The sequence below is a fragment of the Herpailurus yagouaroundi genome, unplaced genomic scaffold (genome assembly GCF_014898765.1).
Source record: "Herpailurus yagouaroundi ecotype Mexico unplaced genomic scaffold, PumYag 140, whole genome shotgun sequence".
In the NCBI taxonomy this organism is placed as follows: Eukaryota; Metazoa; Chordata; class Mammalia; order Carnivora; family Felidae; genus Herpailurus; species Herpailurus yagouaroundi.
This window is the reverse complement of record NW_024412395.1, coordinates 74,285,363-74,304,244: the sequence shown is the minus strand read 5'-3', so window position 1 is coordinate 74,304,244 and position 18,882 is coordinate 74,285,363.

Below are 18,882 nucleotides of genomic sequence, written 5' to 3'. Positions count from 1 at the left end.
GGCTCAGTCGGTTACGTGTCCGATTTCAGCTCAGGTCATGATCTCGTACTTCACGGTTTCGAGCCCCCCGTGGGATTCTGTGCTGACAGCTCAGAGCCTGGAGCCTGCTTTAGATTCTGTGTCTCCGTCTCTTTCTGCCCCTCCCCCACTCATGCTCTGTGGCTCTTTCTATCAAAAAATGAATAAACATTAAAAAATTTTTAAAAAGTATTTTAGAACTATAGATTTTGCATCATGCTTAATGTATCCATTTTTTTGGTAGTGTCAAAAGATTTCTATCTAGCTAAGGAGGAGAAATCAATACTTGACTTTTACTTATCTATCAATCGATCTGTCTATATAAAATTTATCTATTCCACATAATGTTTCATCAGTATTTACTATGTTTCAGATTAACCTCCTAAGGAAAGCGGTGTGTACAAAAAGTGGATGAAATTTTAATTTAGCCACCTAAGTGTTCTTTCCAGTTTCATAGACATGGGGCCAGGTGCCTCACCCCCTTTTCCGCCTACTGCACCCCTCCCGTCATCCAACACACACCTCAAGATCTCAGGTTTCTTTCTGTGTTTTCTGCCTTCCCACTTTCATTTATTCCCATCCCCCCATCAAACCTTGTTTTCTGAGAAATTATTTGAGTTAATGTGAATGCAGTGTATACTAGCATTCGCCAAACTCTGTCATGAGATTGAGATGTGTTAAGCAAGTGTGTTTTAGGAGTGTAGTATTTCGTACCCCCAAATGCTTGGGGAGTGTGCATTCTAAACCATCCCTTGGAATTTCAAAATGCAAGTTAGCATATGAGAGTTTTTGAAAATGGAGCAGGAAACTTTTTCATTTTGTTTTGCAGTTAAACAAACCAAGTCATTTGCTAAAGGGAAGACCAGTCTGACTGTATCTGTTCCTATCCCTACATAGATGTATCTGTTAACAATAGCCTAAGATGGGCTAACTCTTGTCAAGAAGATAAATTGTATCCCTGAAATTTCAGCATATAGCTTGCCTTCTCATTGCTTCTCAGTAAAGCTCTCATAGACTCATGCTTAGGTCAGAAATCGTTTCTCCAGCATGAGGGTGTGCACATTTGATACAGGCAAGTATGTTTTTAGAGATGTGATCGGGCCAGATCATAAAAACTTAAAAGGAACTTACGACTTACCCATACTGGGGAGCCATTAAAAGTTTTTAAGGGAGAGGACGTATGAAAAGTTCCCTGTTGTCAAAGGTAATTGAGGTGGGGTGGGAAGGGGAATGTGATTCAAGCATCCAATTTCAGGTTGTTATAATAATCCAGTGGGAATGTTAAGGTCCTGAACTGGGATAACAACTATGGAAAGAAGTTGAGAAACACATTTGAGGAAGAGCTAGCATAAGAAAATAGGTGAAAGTAACGTGACATGATTGCTTAGTTTTCTGGCTTGAGTTGGTAATGCTAATGTTATGAACTAAAATGGAGAATAAAGAAGAAATGGTTGGGAGGGTAGACGGGCAGGGGTAATGAGTTTGATTTTGTTTATAGATAAATAATGAGAACATACCATTTTAAATGAAACCATAGTTGTCAGGGTTGCCTAGGGGTGAAAAGGACAGTGAGATATTCTCTCTAGGCATCATTCAGGGCCCACTTCTTGCCAATGGGCCCCATGCCTCTGTCTTGTTTCTGTCTCGTTGACTGACTAGTGACTACTCTTTGACATTTTCCATGGTTTTGCCTCACAGGGTTCTATCTACCTGTCAGAATTTTCTTCCAGTCACTGTGAGTGAAAGGCAAGGGCAAAATGATTTAAAGGGAAAAACTTGCAAAAAATTACCATGACATGAGTCCATCAGTAAAAATAATAAGGCCATTGGTGCAGTCAAAAGCTATGCTGTCTTTGCAAATGGTTTGATTTTTAAGATTTTTAAGATTTTTAAGATTAAAATTCTCAAAGAGCAAATGTATAATTCTTTCTAAACATGATGATTGTTAACAAGACATTTATGTGTCAACTTACGTGAATGCTGCCCCAAGACAGAGACGGTGAACATATGTTCAAACAACATAGCTGGAGTGGGATACTGCCTGTTTGGTATAATGTAAAGAAGCAACCAAAGGACTCTCTAGTATACATATCTTTAGCTTGCTCCAGTGGCAAAATCATTGATTCTGTCTTTGTGTAGAAGGTGGCAGGGGTAAAATGCTCCCACTATGACATAAATAAAATGTGCTTTAGTATTGATTGTACCAAGGACTCTGTGTGAATAAGTTGAAGTTCATTATCTTCATCTTAAAAAATGGCATAATAATGGCTAGCTACCTTGCTTTTATCACAATGCTCTGAGTATCAACTGAGATTATATGTGAAATATTTTAGTTTATAAAGGGATAAACTTGTGTACAGGATTAATATTTTGGAGTGGAAGCACAGAACTTGTCCACTGAAAATGAAATAAGCCATTTTATTTATTTACTTACTTATTTTAATGTTTTTATTTATTTTTGAGAGAGAGAGCAAGCAGGGGAGGGGCAGAGAGAGAGAGGGAGACACAGAAACGGAAGCAGGCTCCAGGCTCCGAGCACACACAGAGCCCATTGCAGGGCTCGAACCCACGAACCGTGAGCTCATGACCTGGGCTGAAGTCGGACGCTTAACCGACCGACTGAGCCACCCAAGTACCCCAAAATAAGCCGTTTTAAAGGGATAATAACACTGTTCAGATTATTTTAAAATATTAGCTGATAAGGCCAATGGATAACTTAGTTGTGGATGTGGGTTAAAAATATTTAGGCAGGGGGCTAACTTGAAAATGCTTGGCTTCTGGGAAGGAAAGCATTTTTAGAGTAAGAACAAGTACATGTTATGAATTGGAGGTTATCAAATCAGGCTCTTCCTATAATTTTGCATCAGGCTAATTCTGTGGAAATTAATATGCATTTAAAATCTTATATTTTGAGTTCTGAACAATAACTGGATTAATGTATTTACTAGTAGGTAAGGATACAGTACCTAGGACTGTACATTTAAGTAGCATTATAGGAAAACAGAGGGCTCTTTTCCAAGTAATTCTGAGAACATCCCCCTCTGTTGCTCCTTCTCCATCCTCAAATTACACACACACATGCAGATGCACATACACATGCACGTCATTTCCATATACCATGCCATTTCCCTTAACCTGGGATGTCTCTGCCTCTTCCAACCTTCACTTGGGCAGTATATAAAGATGCTTCAGGACTCAGTTCAGTCACATTTTCTACTTTCCCAAACCCCCAAATTGGGCCATGTACCCTGTGTATAATTTTATTGGGATACTGATTCTATAACAGATATAGGTAACATTACCTATAATGTGTGCACACACACAAATGGTATGTTTACATGTTTTGACAATGTGAGTTCTCTGGATACGGGACCAAATGGAATTAATCTTTATTTCCATTGGATTTAGCGCAGGGTCTCTTATATTTCAAAATGCCCGATAAATGTTCAGAGTGAACTGATTTTGAGGTTCTTAGAGAACTGAATGCTGCAAAGGAAACTACTTGGTGATCTTTTGGCAGATGTGGTGGTGGTACAGTGGGGGCAGAACACTAGAGGGGTTAGAGACAGTCATGGGAACCTCAAATTATAAGCTGTTGTCTTTTACTTATTTAAGATTCATGAATCCATTCATTTGCTGATGCTACAAAACTCTTCGACCCTCTATTCTACACACTGTGGGAGAAAAATGAATCTGATAGATGGCTAATAGAGGGAAATAGAAGGTATACAACTAAATGCAAGGTGCAGAAAAAAAAATATTCAGAAGGGCGTGGCAGAATCATACAGAGTAGACTTTCAGTTCACACTGACCATTTTCTAACCTTTGCTCTACCATTTACCATTAGGTATCTTAAGGACTTTGCTTAACCTTTCTGTGTCTCAATTTGTTCATCTGAAGAATGAAGATATTAGCAGTACATACATTATTTCTTTGCTGTAAATATTCTGTGAGGTAGTCTCCAACAAAATTATTTCTTGTAATTTCTATTTGGGGATTTCTAAATCATTTTCATGTGGCAGTAGGACTCTTGTGCCAATGAACATCAACACACTTCCAGGCTTATGACATGCGTTATTAAATTGTCTTTTAAATTTATTCTACCAATGATTTTTAACAAAAACTGTTAATGAATTTATTAGTTTCCTTGCAACCTTTTCAACATTTGCCTTTTGTTAACATAGATGCAAAGTAGCATTTCCTACTTAATTTTTTTTTAATGTTTATTTTATTTTTGAGAGAGAAAGAGAGAGAAAGACAGAACATGAACAGGGTAGGAGCAGAGAGATAGGGAGACACAGAATCTGAAGCAGACTCCAGGCTCCGGGGTGTCAGCACAGAGCCCGACGCAGGGCTCGAACTCACAAACTTCTAGTTCATGACCTGAGCTGGAGCCAGACACTCAACTGACTGAGCCACCCAGGAGCCCCAACATTTCCTACTTAAAAAAAAATATTGTATACATACAGTTGGTGTAGTTAAACATTCTTTCTTACGCTCTGATTCTATTTGTATTCCTCATATGTGAACCGTGTGTGTGTGTGTGTGTGTGTGTGTGTGTGTGTGTGTGTGTCCTTTTGTCTCCCTTGGAAGAATGCAAGCTGAATATAAAGAGATGATCCCAATAGTCTATTTGGCATTCTGTAATAGATGTTGAGCATTTCCCTCTTCCCAAACAATTTCTTTCCTTGGTTTGCAATGCTATAAATACTCTTCTGTATTTCCTCTAGCCTCTTTTCGCTGCTCCTTCTGAGCTTGCTTTGCTGTCTTATCTTGTGACTGACTTTTAAATATTAGTGCTTTATATTCTCCCCACAGATGAATAAGCAGGTTCACGCACCGTCTACATGCTGATGACTCTCACATTTATATTTCTAGCCCAAACTCCTTCTATAACTCCAGCTCCTTTTACTCCAAATCCTGGGGATCACAGAAGCAACCAGTCTCAACATGTCCTTAATATAAACTCTTGATTCCAGATCTTTTTTTTTAATATTTAAAATCTCAAATGAACAGTACTACCACTATTATATGTTACACAAACATGAAAAATTTGGGGTCATTGTGCTATCTCCCTCATCCAAAATGATTACTTTGTAAATTTTGCCTATTCTGTATCAAATCGCCCCATTCTCTTCTCTGATATCAATCAAACTCAAGAAACTACTCTCTTGTCTAAATTACTATAATAGATTCTTGAGAGATCTCCTCGCACCCCACATTGTAACTACAGTGAGGCTTTTAACATTCAAATTTAACATGCAAATTTTCCTGCTTAAAACTGTTCACGACATCCTACTAGCATTAGAATTAAGATCACAATCCTCAATATAGTCTGCAAAACCCTGTATTTTCTGTGCTGCCTTTCTCACCACTCTGTAGTTCTGTTATTCCAATTGCTCTCTGTTCTATCATTTGTCAAGACCTGCCCCTTCCTGTCTCAGGTGTCAGCATGAACTGTTTGCACTGGGTGCCCTTCATCCAGATAATCCCTAACTTGACTTTGATCAGTCAGCGGCAGGGAAGTCATTTATATAAGGAGCTTCTTGGAAGTCCTGATTACAGTCCTGCCACCCACCATTACCCCCACCCCCAGCTGTACTTACTGCTTCCTGAACTTGCCCTCATCACAATTTCCAGAAGCATAATTAAATATTTGATAAAATAATTAGTTGAATGACTGACTCCTCCCGTAGAATGTAAGCTCAGCAAAAGCAAGGCTAGTACAGAGGAGAACCAAATAAAGTTGATGATTAAAAAATAATCTTGGTCTCCTTAGTTGACTTTTTTGAATTTCACCTTTTTAGTTTTTAAAATGGGAACTATTCTAAGTACCTCACAAGGTTACTATGATTATATGTGATTTGTGTGTGTGTGTGTGTGTGTGTGTGTGTGTGTGTGTGTGTATATATAAAATCACTTGCAAACTTAACAGTAAGATATACATAGTTCTTCAACTTTGTTCAAATAGACTATTTCCATTTGAAGTCTGTGGGATTTGAAATAGATTTAAACAGATTTGAAGAATTTTGGGGGCTTAAGTCAGACTTGAAGCAAGCTCTGTGGGCGCCCAACTTGTAAAATAGACTGCTTGTTAAATTTGTGCGCTCTCTCATTTTCTGGCAGGCATCTGGCAGTGTGTCATCATTAAAGGTCAACTAACCTTGATTGATTCTGGATTGCACGATAAATATCTTCTGCATTAAATTAAAAAAAAATGTGACAGTCAAAGAGAAGGACTGGTTGCCCGCTGTCTTGAGACAGGATATAACCACCATGATAATTTAGGGAATGATAGGATAAAGATAAAGAATATATGTTTTCTTCTTTGATATATGGCATTTATATAATTTAGAACTCTCCATATATGATGCTCTAGGTCTGATCATAGAATGTCAAATAACCTTCTCAAAGACAAAGTGAGAGAGTCTCCTCTTCCCACCTGTTTTGTTCTGCTCCATAGGGGGAGTAGATGAACATGGTATTTTGGAAGAGGAGGACTTGGAAGGCTACTGAAAATTTGCTTTATTGGGTCAATTGGATCTCACCAAGTATGTCAAGTGGGTTGTGAGTTAGTGAGCCCATTGACTTATGTATACACCAGGAAATTCTGGAACCCTAAGAGATCGTGCCCATTGGGGGATGGATTGATGTTATAAACTAACATTAGTATTACATGGAGGGGACAGAGCATAAATCAGGGTGGAAGGACACTTCTAAATTAAATATTAATCCAAAAGTAAGAGATGAATAACAAATGAATATAAGAGTATCCAAAGGAAAAGATTTAATGCATGTTTTGTAAGTTAACACAGTTATTTTAACTTTATTGAATGTACATTGACTGCTCAACACTTCCTAATTAGACCTGATTATAATTATATAAGAACAAAATATAAAATTGGGGGGAAATATTCTTTTATACTACATGTTATTAATTATATACACTAAAATCATTGTATCCTATATGAAAGTAATGATTACATTCATATTAATGAGTACAGACCTATCTATATATATCAATATGTTGGGAGCTCTTTTTTTATACATGCATGTATCTGCATGGGTGTATGTGGGAGGGTGCTGGGGGGTGAGTGTGCATGTTTCTGTCACCTATCTATCTTTACAGGTTTATAGAAAATTATTTTATTTATTTATTTATTTATTTATTTATTTATTTATTTATTTTATTTGAGAGAGAGAGAGAGAGCACACATATGAGCAGGGGAGGGGCAAAAGGAAAGAGAATCTTAAGCAGGCTCCATAAGAGTCCAAAGCAGGGCTCGACTCTGAGATCATGACCTGAGCTGAATCAAAAGCTGGATGCTCAACCAACTGACCCACCCAGGTGCCTCTAGAAAATTATATTAAATAATAATCTGCTTTAAAAATAAGAAATCATACAGAAAGATCCTAACTTCAGAATCTTTCTCTTTTATTATTAGTTCATTAATGCTCAATAGACCAAACTCATTCTAAAGGCCTAAAATTAATTAAACGTTTGAGAAGATGTTAAAAGCAGCATCAACAAATACCTTGGGAGGGAGGTGGTATAAATTGACTTTAATTTTTTTTTTTTTTTTTGGTTCTTGATAATTTGGCTAATCTTAAAGATTCAGACTAACAATTCTGAAAAAGTGAACTAAAAAGGATGCCATTACATGGTTGCATTGTCCAGACTAATCTTTTTATATCTTTGGATAATTTTATAGGAAAGACAGAAATCTATTATTTTATGTTTTACTGTAATAAAAATAGTAAAAATTATGTACTACCCTATGGTACTTAATTTGCAATCTGTAATATAATTCAATATTGGAGAAAAGATAGATAAAATGAAAGGCCCAACAGTCTTGAATTGAGTTCTTTATACACGGCATGGTGTTGTTTGTTTAAAACAAAGATTAATAAATGTGGCAAGTATGCTATTGACGTTCATTAGTCCGCATAGAAAGGCATTTCAGATAATTTAGAATTTTTACTGGGGATATATTTGTAAATCTTTTTTGTTTGCCCAACTTTATGTCCCAATTTAATTCGATGATTAAAAATTCTTGATTCTGTTGTGTAGACCCAATGTGTATATCCCAAAGCAGTTTGCAAATGGATATTGCTTTGTTAATATTTTTATTAATGTTTCCATATTGTATTTTAACTTTTTGTGTTCAATATTTATGTGATCCTGTAATTCTCCTTTCTTTTATCACTATGAATGACACTGTATGGCTGGTTTTACTTTTTTTGTCACATAACATCTTAGAGGCATTGTTAATCTATGAAAGCAAATTTGTTTTTTTCTTAATCACTTGCGTATTCTAGAATATTCATTAGGTGCTAATTCAAAATAGTTGACATGTATGTCTCCATTTATTATGTACATATACATCGTATTGTATATTTAATGCCCTATTATTTACTTATTTTACATTATAATTGGGCATTAACAAAAGGCACATGAACACAGAGCTGAAATTCTGTAATATATCTAGTCTAATTATAAAGCTCACGGATAATTATTAATTTTTAAATTCTGATTAGTTATTGTGAAATGTGATTTGTCCTTCTAGTACTTTTAATTATTCATCTTCAGTTTAATATATTCAGAGCCTCTTTTTTTTCAATTCTCTCATTTCGTATTGTATCTCTGCTTTTACTCTCTTTTATTCTAAGAGCTGCAGATTTGTTTTTTTCTGTCTTTTTCTTAAAAAAAAATTTTTTTTTGTAGCCTAGTAGGAATATGTTTGATCTTGTTTATGCATAGGTCTTCTAACATTTTTTCGGGTTTTTGATGATGTTCTGTCAGGTTTTTTTCTTTCCCCTTTTTTATGCAGCGGCAGATACTTTGCCCCCAGATGCACAGTAATTGCTTACAAAAAACAGGAAAATGCTGAGTCAGAATACACGTCTGAAAAAAATAAGATGCTGCCAAGAGTTAAAGTTATCTGTGTACAGAGCTTACAATAACAGTTTCCAGGTTTTCCAGTGAAAATTAAGCCCCAGTTAACAAGAGGGCTAAATGAATGGATTATTTAGCATACCTTCATGAGCTTTCACCTGCTGTCCCCAGGATTGCTCTGAATGCTTTAAAGAATTGCAAGATGTCCCCTGTTGCAGTGTTGTGGAAGAGACATAGCTGAACGTCCAGTTAATTATTATATTAGAGTACCTATCTGATTCAGTGTCCTAAAATATTTATTGTAATTTTGCAAGTGATAGATATCAAGGAGCTAGTTTATATGCTATAACAATCTAAGGAGGCTTAAAGAGCAATATGGCAATTGCCATTTGAGTTCATATAAAAATGAACTTGAGTTTACAGAAGGGACAATATTTTTATTTTAAATATTTTATTTAATTAAATTCACATAGAAATCTGTCTTTGGCATAAGCTAATTCGGCAGATTGTGAAACCTTTTTTAAAGGGTTTCTTTTTAAATCTAGAAAATTTCAATTTGACCCCAACTGTCTCTTTATATGTTCATTTATCCTTTTACTTGTGTGTGAAATGTATATATAGAAAAGCCCTAGCTTTTAAAATTTTAATTCTCAGTTCATATTTTTGGTAAAATATGTTGTTTTAGCTTAGAATTATATAGAGGACACAGAAGATATTTCTTAGTATTTTCCATGTTTTAAAAAATTCCAAGACACTGGTCTTCTTGTTAGGTAGAAGCTGGGTAGGAGCAGTGGAGGGAGCCCTGGAGGCAGAGCCCCAGGTCCTTGAAGGGGATGGTGGAGACAGGAGCTGGAGGCCAGAACGTGATAAATAGCTATACATTAAAGCCCAGGGACACAACATCCTGACCTGTGGCTTCCAAGATCTTGGGGCTGACAGATCAAGAGCTGCGGGTTCAGAGTATCCCCGCCCCTCTGGTTTTCATTTCCTTCTCTCTGCTTTTCCTAGACTCTTATAATTCATTTGCATTGTGGGTACAGCCTCCCAGTCCTATCCTTCCATCCTTGGAGACAAGCTGACTGAACTGTTCAGTATAAACCTTGTAGGGTCAAAATCTCCACCTCCCAGCCCGTGGGAAGAGTTTCCCAAATGAGTGGAAGCTGACTCCATTAGAGACCACCCCACTGTACCTCACGGCTCATCCTAGCCCGGAGAGATGCAACAAACACCCAATCCCAGGACGACCCAGGGGGCAGGTTCCACCGTTAAGGTCATTTTGAAGTTACAGTTTTTGCTGTTTTCAGAGATGATGCTAGGTTAGAAAATAAAAAGTTACTATATTCTCAGAATATTGTCTGTCATATGCCAATCGGCATAATTAAAGACAATAGAAATAGCCAAATTTATCACGTATATGTATTATATAATAAGAACTGTAGTGCTGGCAGGGCATAGGAAGGACTGACAAGAGTGTGTTTTGAAGGCTTATCATTCAGGCAAAAAAAATATCTTCAAACCTCAAACTAGTTAAGTAGGTAAGTAAGTCCATAAGCAAGTTAAACTTTTCCAGCACTTTTCCAGTAATACCCTAGGTGGTGAGCGTGTGGAATTAGACAAACCAGGGTTTCGTGGAAATTAAAGATCATTTATGTCAAATTTCCAAGTTGTAGAGTTGGGGGAAGGAATTTTTCCCTATTCTCCCAAGAGGAGGTTATTTTCCTGTGTTTTCTCACTATTGCACACTCACACGTTCATCACAGAGGATTCTTATTGCCTATTTACTTGTTTATATCTCCCATTAAATGGTGTATTTCTTGAGCACAGAACTATGCCATAGGCTCTGTGTCCTTAGACATAGCAGTGTACCCAAAACATAGCAGAGCACATTACTGAAAAAATTGAATGATGACTGGTTCCCTTCCACAGCAAGTGACCACCAATATTTATTTGAAAACATCATTGCTAGGAAACTCAAACAATAAATGGCCATAACTTTGAATTTTAGGATTTTTTTCACTTCTCTTGATATAAGGTTCTCATTTATGGCCTTATAAATACTACACATTAACTAATTCTACTACTTTGAAGTTATAAAGCATGGTTCTGTGCCCTCTTCTAAATGATAATCTCTCAAGTATTTGAAGGCACCTATCATACCCCTTTCACCAGATCCATTTTATGCTTTCTCTGATTTACTCATTCCATATGTTCATGCTATTTAAAATTGTTGTTTGTTCCATAAGAGACTTTTTTTTTTAATTTTTTTTTTCAACATTTATTTATTTTTGGGACAGAGAGAGACAGAGCATGAACGGGGGAGGGGCAGAGAGAGAGGGAGACACAGAATTTGAAACAGGCTCCAGGCTCTGAGCCATCAGCCCAGAGCCCGACGCGGGGCTCGAACTCACGGACCGCGAGATCGTGACCTGGCTGAAGTCGGACGCTTAACCGACTGCGCCACCCAGGCGCCCCCCATAAGAGATTTTTAATACAGAGAACAAACTGAGGGTGGAAGGGAGTGGTGCGGCAGGGAAAATGGGTCATGGGCATTGAGGAAGGTACTTGTTGGGATGAGCACTGGGTATTTTATGTAAGTGATGAATCACCAGAATCTACTCCTGAAGCCAAGAAGCCAAGGGCACACCGTATACAATGCATATATATATATATATATATATATATACACACACACACACACACACACGTGTGTATATATATATATGTATATATATGTGTGTATATATATACATATATATGTATCCCTGATATCCATTTAATAAATATTTAAATAACTTTTACTTTAAAAAATAAATTGTTGTTTGTCATTGTTGTAGCCTATTAAGTTATTTATGTGTTCAGTTCTGCAAGAATTTATCAATATATTAGGCACTTTGCTAGATGACCTAAGGTATAAGGATGAATTGGAATGTAATGTTCTGGAAAAAGAGCAGGTACACTTACAATTTCAAACTACTGTGGAATTTTATCATGTGTAATATATTATTTTAACCTGGTATCTGAGATTAAGGTATGCACAAGGTTCTATAACATTGAGAATGGGCCAGACATCAGATAAGCAATTATTTATTATTTTATTTTATCCTCTTAGATACAGGATGTTATTCATATCTGTCAAGACCTACTTAGATCTTTATTTATTCTGTTATACAAATTATATTCCTTCCAAATTTTCCTCATCCTCCATAGATTTTATAAACTTACTTTAGAAAATTGTATCTTCATGTTAAAAATGTTGGAGAGTACAAGAGTGAGTATATGGCTGAGGTTTATGACATATCTTAGAGACCATTTTCCAGGTTTCCAGTATCTGGCTCAGAGAAAGATTCCATATTGTTGATGATAAACAGTTTATATCCTAAAGATTTTCTTAGAATAACCCATTATACTGTAAAAACCATATTTCCATTAAGTAACTCAGAACATGCTAGAAAACATTTTTCATAGACTGCTAGATGTTGATGTTCTTGCCCTGTGAAAAGTCTTGCATCACAGCGTAGTAGTTAATTTTGTTTGCAGTAGGGTTTTGAAAATATGCTGCCGACTTGTTTTATACTTTCAAATGTGATACACAGAGACTTCTTAATAAAAACTTAAAATATATTTTATTTTCTATTAGAAAAATTTTCTTTAAAGTTTGAGTCTGTGAATTTGTGCTCTGCTATGGTGACCGGAGAAGTTGAATTAAAAATGTTTCCATTTTATTTCTCATGAACATTTTCTCTCAGTTGACTACCTAAACCCTGTACTCTGGACCACTTATGAGTATCGTAAGGGACAGGAGCAAAGGCAGAGTAGTTATATGTTCCAATGGAGACACTAGTTATTGTTAAGGAATACCTGAGTGAATATGCCTCCCTAAGGATTACAAGGTAATTTGCATTTTATAGGACTTTGTTGCAGCTTTTAGCATCATTGACCACTCCTGCTCTCCTTGACATCATGTTGTCCTGATGTTCTCACTACTTGCTATGAAATAAAGTGTCTGAAAAACAGGGTGTGAGTCCCATCTCTGGCTGCCCATTGGAATTATCTGGTAATTAAAAAAAATGATATCCAGCTTCTCACCACAGAATTGTGACTTAATAGACCCGGGGCTGGGGAGAGGGTGAGCCCTGGCATTGGTATTTTTAAAAGTTCCCTTAGGTATCTCTCATGTGTAACCAGAGATAAGCATTCTCTTAAATTACAACTTGAACTGTACACCATTGCCTAGAAAAATATCAATTTCATATGGCTCAACTCGACATTTTCATCTTTTTATACATTTACATTGGCACAAGGTAGACAAAATTGTAATCAAAACTAATGCTCATATAAGACTTGCTCTGTACAAGGCACTTCATACATGCCAATTGATTTAATATTATGAAGTAGATGCTATTAATATCCTCTTTTTGCAGATGAGGGAACTGAAGCACAGGGAGGTTAAGTGACTTCCTCAAGGTCACACAGCAGGTATTCATGAGGTGTCTGTCTACTGACTAGATTGTAAGCTCCATAGGGGCAAGGGCCACTGATTTGTTCAATGATGTCTTTCAGGTGCCTGGAACAGTGACACCTCAGAAGGTCAGTAAATATTTTTTGAGAGAAAAAAGGGGAGGAAGGAAATATTTTGTCTTTTAATAAGGTATATACATGAAGTTCAGATTTATAGGAATATCTGTGATTTAAGAGTTTCCTCTAATATCTTTCACGTGTCACATCTATTCAAAGCCAGAACTCACTTTTGATGGGTAGGAAATATTTTGCCATTATTCAGCGAGACATGGAAGAAAGCACTTGGCTTGTCCCAGAGAAGTCTGTAACTCAGCTGATAAAACATTTACATCCATACTTTTATTTTCAGTGGGAGTTTGTAACTATGTGGCAACTGGTTCAAGTTTATTCCAGTCTGTGTATCTTTACTGAATAGTTGTAGGATTTTGCATTGTGTTTGTTTATTATACTTATGAGGGGAGTCTTACAGAAAACGAAACTTCAAAACTGTATCAAATCCTTTATGGAATAATTTCAAGGAAAGGGGCCTTGCTTTTCAATCACCTCACCCTGGCAACAGTCCACACGGCTCACATTTCAAGTAAATGCTGAAGAGCTGCTACCAAATGTCATATCCACAAACAGTAAGAAAATAAAAGTGGTATCTATTTTTCCATAAGTGTGTTAGCATAAGATACAAAAGATATTTCATATTTTAAGTTCTAGATTAAAGTTATTACAATATTTGTAAGTAGGGTAGTATTTGTAAAATTTTGCACCTGGGACCATTGGCATAATAAAATAACTGTGCTAAAAGAAGAGAAATACATCTTTTTCTATGCACATACGAGAATATAGAACATTTGCAAGAAGAGAGTCGGTTGAAATTATATAACACCACCCTAACTCTTCCCTTGACATTCCAAGAAAAGGTAAGGGGCATTTTGCGGTAATGCCTGCTGGCTTTCAGGAACAGAAGCCTAAGTGGGGCGTTTTCTGTTGAGGGAAAGATAAAGCTTTTTGTCTTCAGAGTCGTGAACTTAGAGGCACAACGGGCCTGATTGCTGCTTGCCAGATTGCTTGTGAGTCATTTGGTTCTTTTATTAGCTCTTTCTTACATTGCCATCTTGTCTCCTTCTTCCTTGCTGCTTTTCCTGTGTTTTGGGCAGCAAAATTGGGAAACATGTTGCACTTGGCGAGTGGTGAAAATCAGGAGTGAGCGGCTGCATAGTTCCTGTGTGGTAATGTTAACTCCGCTGCACATCTGATATTTAAGCATGTGTCTCTCAGCGCTGCCAGATGGGCATGAATCTGGGCTCCCAGGACCCAAAGTCCTAAATTGATCAAGACACATTGTGAAAATAGTAGCTGCTTTCCATTGAGCTGTCTATTCACTGGGAACATCGCTGCCGTTTCCTGATGTCTACGAGCCAGAGACTTTTGGACTTGAATTCAGTTCTTGTTTAGGAGAGCTTTGGGGGAGGGGCTGACATAACTGCTTTGGGAGGTAGATGTTGGCATGTGGCAAAACATATAAAATGTTATCTAGTAGGATAAAAGCTAGCTTTAGTCAGGACAAAAATCTGTTCTATAATCAGATTTAAGAGGTAACTAAGTCGGTCTTTAACTTCAGAAGTACTGTAAGATGTCTAGTGTTGTATAAGTGAGATTTACATATTATCCTTGCTATTTATTAATTACTTTTCCCACACTGCTTGCTAGAATACATGAGATATAATTTAAATAGCTGTTGAAAGCCTCCTACAGATTCGAGAGAATGCACACTCGTGAGCTCCTCAAGGGTCTGTTGTATGCCACAGTACTCGGGGACTATCAATCAGTTTACTGCCTCTTGTTCCTTCCAAGTTTTTGATTGCTTCTGTAAACCCCAAAAGGACTCATTAGGCTTGCTTCCTTTCCATTTCGAAGTCCCAATGCTTAGAGCACTTTTGCAAATAATGATTTGAACTTGGGTGAAAGTTTCTGAAACATACTGAAGATCAAACCAATCGTCTGATATCAAACATTTCAAATGACAGCACCTGGAAGTAAAATCTATTTCTAAAATATTCGTCATGAATTTGTTAAGAGATTATGTGGTAATTATATGCCAAAAAATACATCCAGATGAAAGGATTCAGAAGCAAGAGGGGAATTGCATACATTGGCATGAGTGTGTTTGCACAGGTATGTGCAACAATGGGAGAGAGTGACCAAAGGGGTAAGGAGAGAATTACCAAAATAATTAATGTTCTACCTGTTTATACTTCCGTTTGCAAACTAATTACCACTTCAGATACAGCTCATTGACTTGACTTGTGACTCTTACAACTAGAACAGAATTTTATATCATAAGCAGATGTTAGTTATATGAATATTACATTTCATTTCCAGAAAACAGGGTCACCCAGTGCTTCAGGAATTGCATAGTTGGACGTAGGGGAACATATCTAGACAGCAGACTTGGGAAGGCCAGGAGATGGCTCTAGAAATGAATTTGAATGTCCTGGGAGAGGCACATTTTTTCCAGCTTACAACTGGAATAATCATGCTTCTTATTGAATGATATAGCTTTACCCACTTATGCTACAGTCATACCCAGATCCAGTGGCATTTGAGATTTTAGACTCTTTAGATGCTAACATATCTGATTTTTTCCCAATGAACTAATTATTCTAAAAAAATTGTTTAAGTACAATTTGTACTTTTCCCAGAAAGATACGTAAGTAATTATTTTTCTGTATGCTATTTAACTATGTATATGTGTAATACTGAATAATTTGACAATGTGAAATTTCTCCTGTGCTATAAAGTAAATTTTTTTAATGTTTATTTATTTTTTGAGAAAAAGAAGTAGAGACTGAGCAGGGGAGAGGCAGAGAGAGAGGGAGACAGAATCCCAAGCAGGCTCCTCACTGTCTCATGGGGCTCGAACTTATGAACTGTGAGATCATGACTGGAGCCAAAATAAGAGGCCTATGCTAAGCGACTGAGCTACCCAGGCGCCCCTATAAAGTAAATTTTAATCAATACTAGCTCTCCCTTTTGGCACTAGAGAATATTTCATGGCATTGATTAATTCAACTCTATGGTTTCACTTAGAACATGAATACATAGGCACACCTACACAGCATGATATACATACTTGAGGGATACATGTGATATATACATCATTCATTCAAGTGCAAGCCTTGATATGTGACATCTTGAATTCCTAGGGAATGAGACTAATATTAACTCAACATTTTGTACACATATTGATATACTTCTAGACTATTTTTCATTATTTTGTTTAATTTACTGCTGCTACTTTTCATTTCCTTGATTTATGAAAGTTACCGTCGTTGCATACTTTTGCTCCTAATTTTACATATTTTTGCTCCTGATTTAGTTGACTTTACAAATTCAAAAAATAAAAGAGAACATGACATTAGTCAATTAAAACAAAATATTAGCATTTCTGCAAGAAAGCCATAAGTGGCTTTTTCCTTCCTGGCGCATCTTTTACTTCTATGTTGAAGACTTTGAAGGCACAGGAAGAGGAAGGAGCTTTTGTATGTAAGTTAATCATTTTCTTGTTAACCTTTTGCTGTCAGCCACAATGAGATTCATTCTTCATATCACAGTAGACTTCATCAGCAGGAATATACTTTTATCTTTGCCGCCTGGTTTTACAGGACTGGAGGGAATTGACACCACTAGGGACTTATTAAAGAGATAATGGACAAGTTATTTTCTCATATCTTCATTCAGATTCCTTTCTCACTGGCACCCTCATCCTCAGTAAGCATCAATCAGAATTATTCAGTAAGAACTGAGGGATAGAATAGTGTCCTGAGGCTAAAGGGGGAGGGGGGGGAAAAAAAAAAAAAAAAAAAGAAATCTTGGACGCAAGTAGGACTCAGGCTCAATATGTCAAAAATAAGTGTTGGGATTATTGTCTATGCAGATGTATTCAAGTTAAAGATGCATTGAAGTTGGAATAGTACTCAGCTGACTTCTTCATCTTAAAGCCATAAAAAGGAGGTAGCTTGCAATCTTTATAAATTCATCTCCTACAAAAAGAGTTTCAGCAGTAGCCAGAACATTTTTATTTTGTAAAATAAAGAGTTTTTTTTTAAGCCATTCATGCAGAGAATGACTAGTTGCTAGTAATTAGGTTTGAGCATCTGTCTCACTCTTGTTAAGAGAAAAGAAAACAACTGAGTACTGTAAAATAAAAATTGTATAAGACCAGTTAAACAGTCAAGGGAGATTTTATTGAAGAATATTTCAGTAGAGCAGAGAGACTTTTGCAATAGGGGAGAGAGAGATTGGACTCAATTCTGCTAAAACAAATGGCTGGAAGATTTTTAAATTCTGGTCTAAGCAAAAGGAAAAATACTGCGGGACATTGGGGTAGGCGAATCAATGTGATTAGGCCATCTGCATTTACTAATTGTTGCTTATTGAAGTTAGGATCCTGCTCTGACACACAAACTGGGAGACAAAGGTGCTAATTCTTGGATGATTACATTTCAAAGAAATGGCTTCCAGGATCTTGAGAAAGACATTTGGGGGCAGAGCAAGAAGTTCTAGTTGCAGGTTTTTTAAGCTAAATACTCTCAGTAAAGGGCAGTCAGGAACCTATAGTCAGAAAGAAAACTGTCTGAAGTTTCGTCAAGCCCAGAGGAATGTTGAGGTCATGTTGGTCAGTGGTTAATAAGTCTTAGTTTTAATGTAGGACTTTTCCTTCTTCAAGTGGTAGAAGTTGGGTGGCGAAGCGAAAGCTGTGGCTAAATGCCTTGTGGGTCATGCCTCTATCTTTATCGCCGAGACTAGGCTGATGCAGGTTTGCCTAAATCAGGATAGGTTATAGGGACAGTTGCTTCATGAAAATCCAGATTCAGAGAAAAACAAGAGACTGGTGCTTTTTAAGGGCTAATCTGAACCTGTAGGCTACAGAGGAATAACCCTCGGAAGTGAGATGATTTAGCATGTTTCCTTCTGGTGTGGTAGCTTAGCATGAAGCTGCTAGTTCTCTGGGTTGAACTCACACCTTCAGGCTGTAAGAGAAGCAGGATTCGATTTGTCAGACTTCTTTATTGTGTCTTAATTATTATCAGATGCCAAGCGGTTTCCCGGACACACAGCCATCACAAAAATTCTTTCAGATAACGTTGTAAGTGACAAGATATTATTATCCACATCTGTCTTAATACACATAGAAGTGACACAGATTCATTGTTATAGGAATAGTGACAGAGAATATTATTCCCATTGGAAATATTCTTGGTTTTTAATTTTCATTCCCCATAATTAAGCAAGATAGTATCATATTGTGTATTTTACATGGAAGAAAAATGCCATTGTAAATTCTTTCCATGGGCAATGAATAGAAAAATTACAAATTCTATTTGCAATTTTAATGCAGCTTTTCTGGGAACTCTCCCATCTTTTTCTGTTCCAAATTTAGCAGGTGGATGCACTGT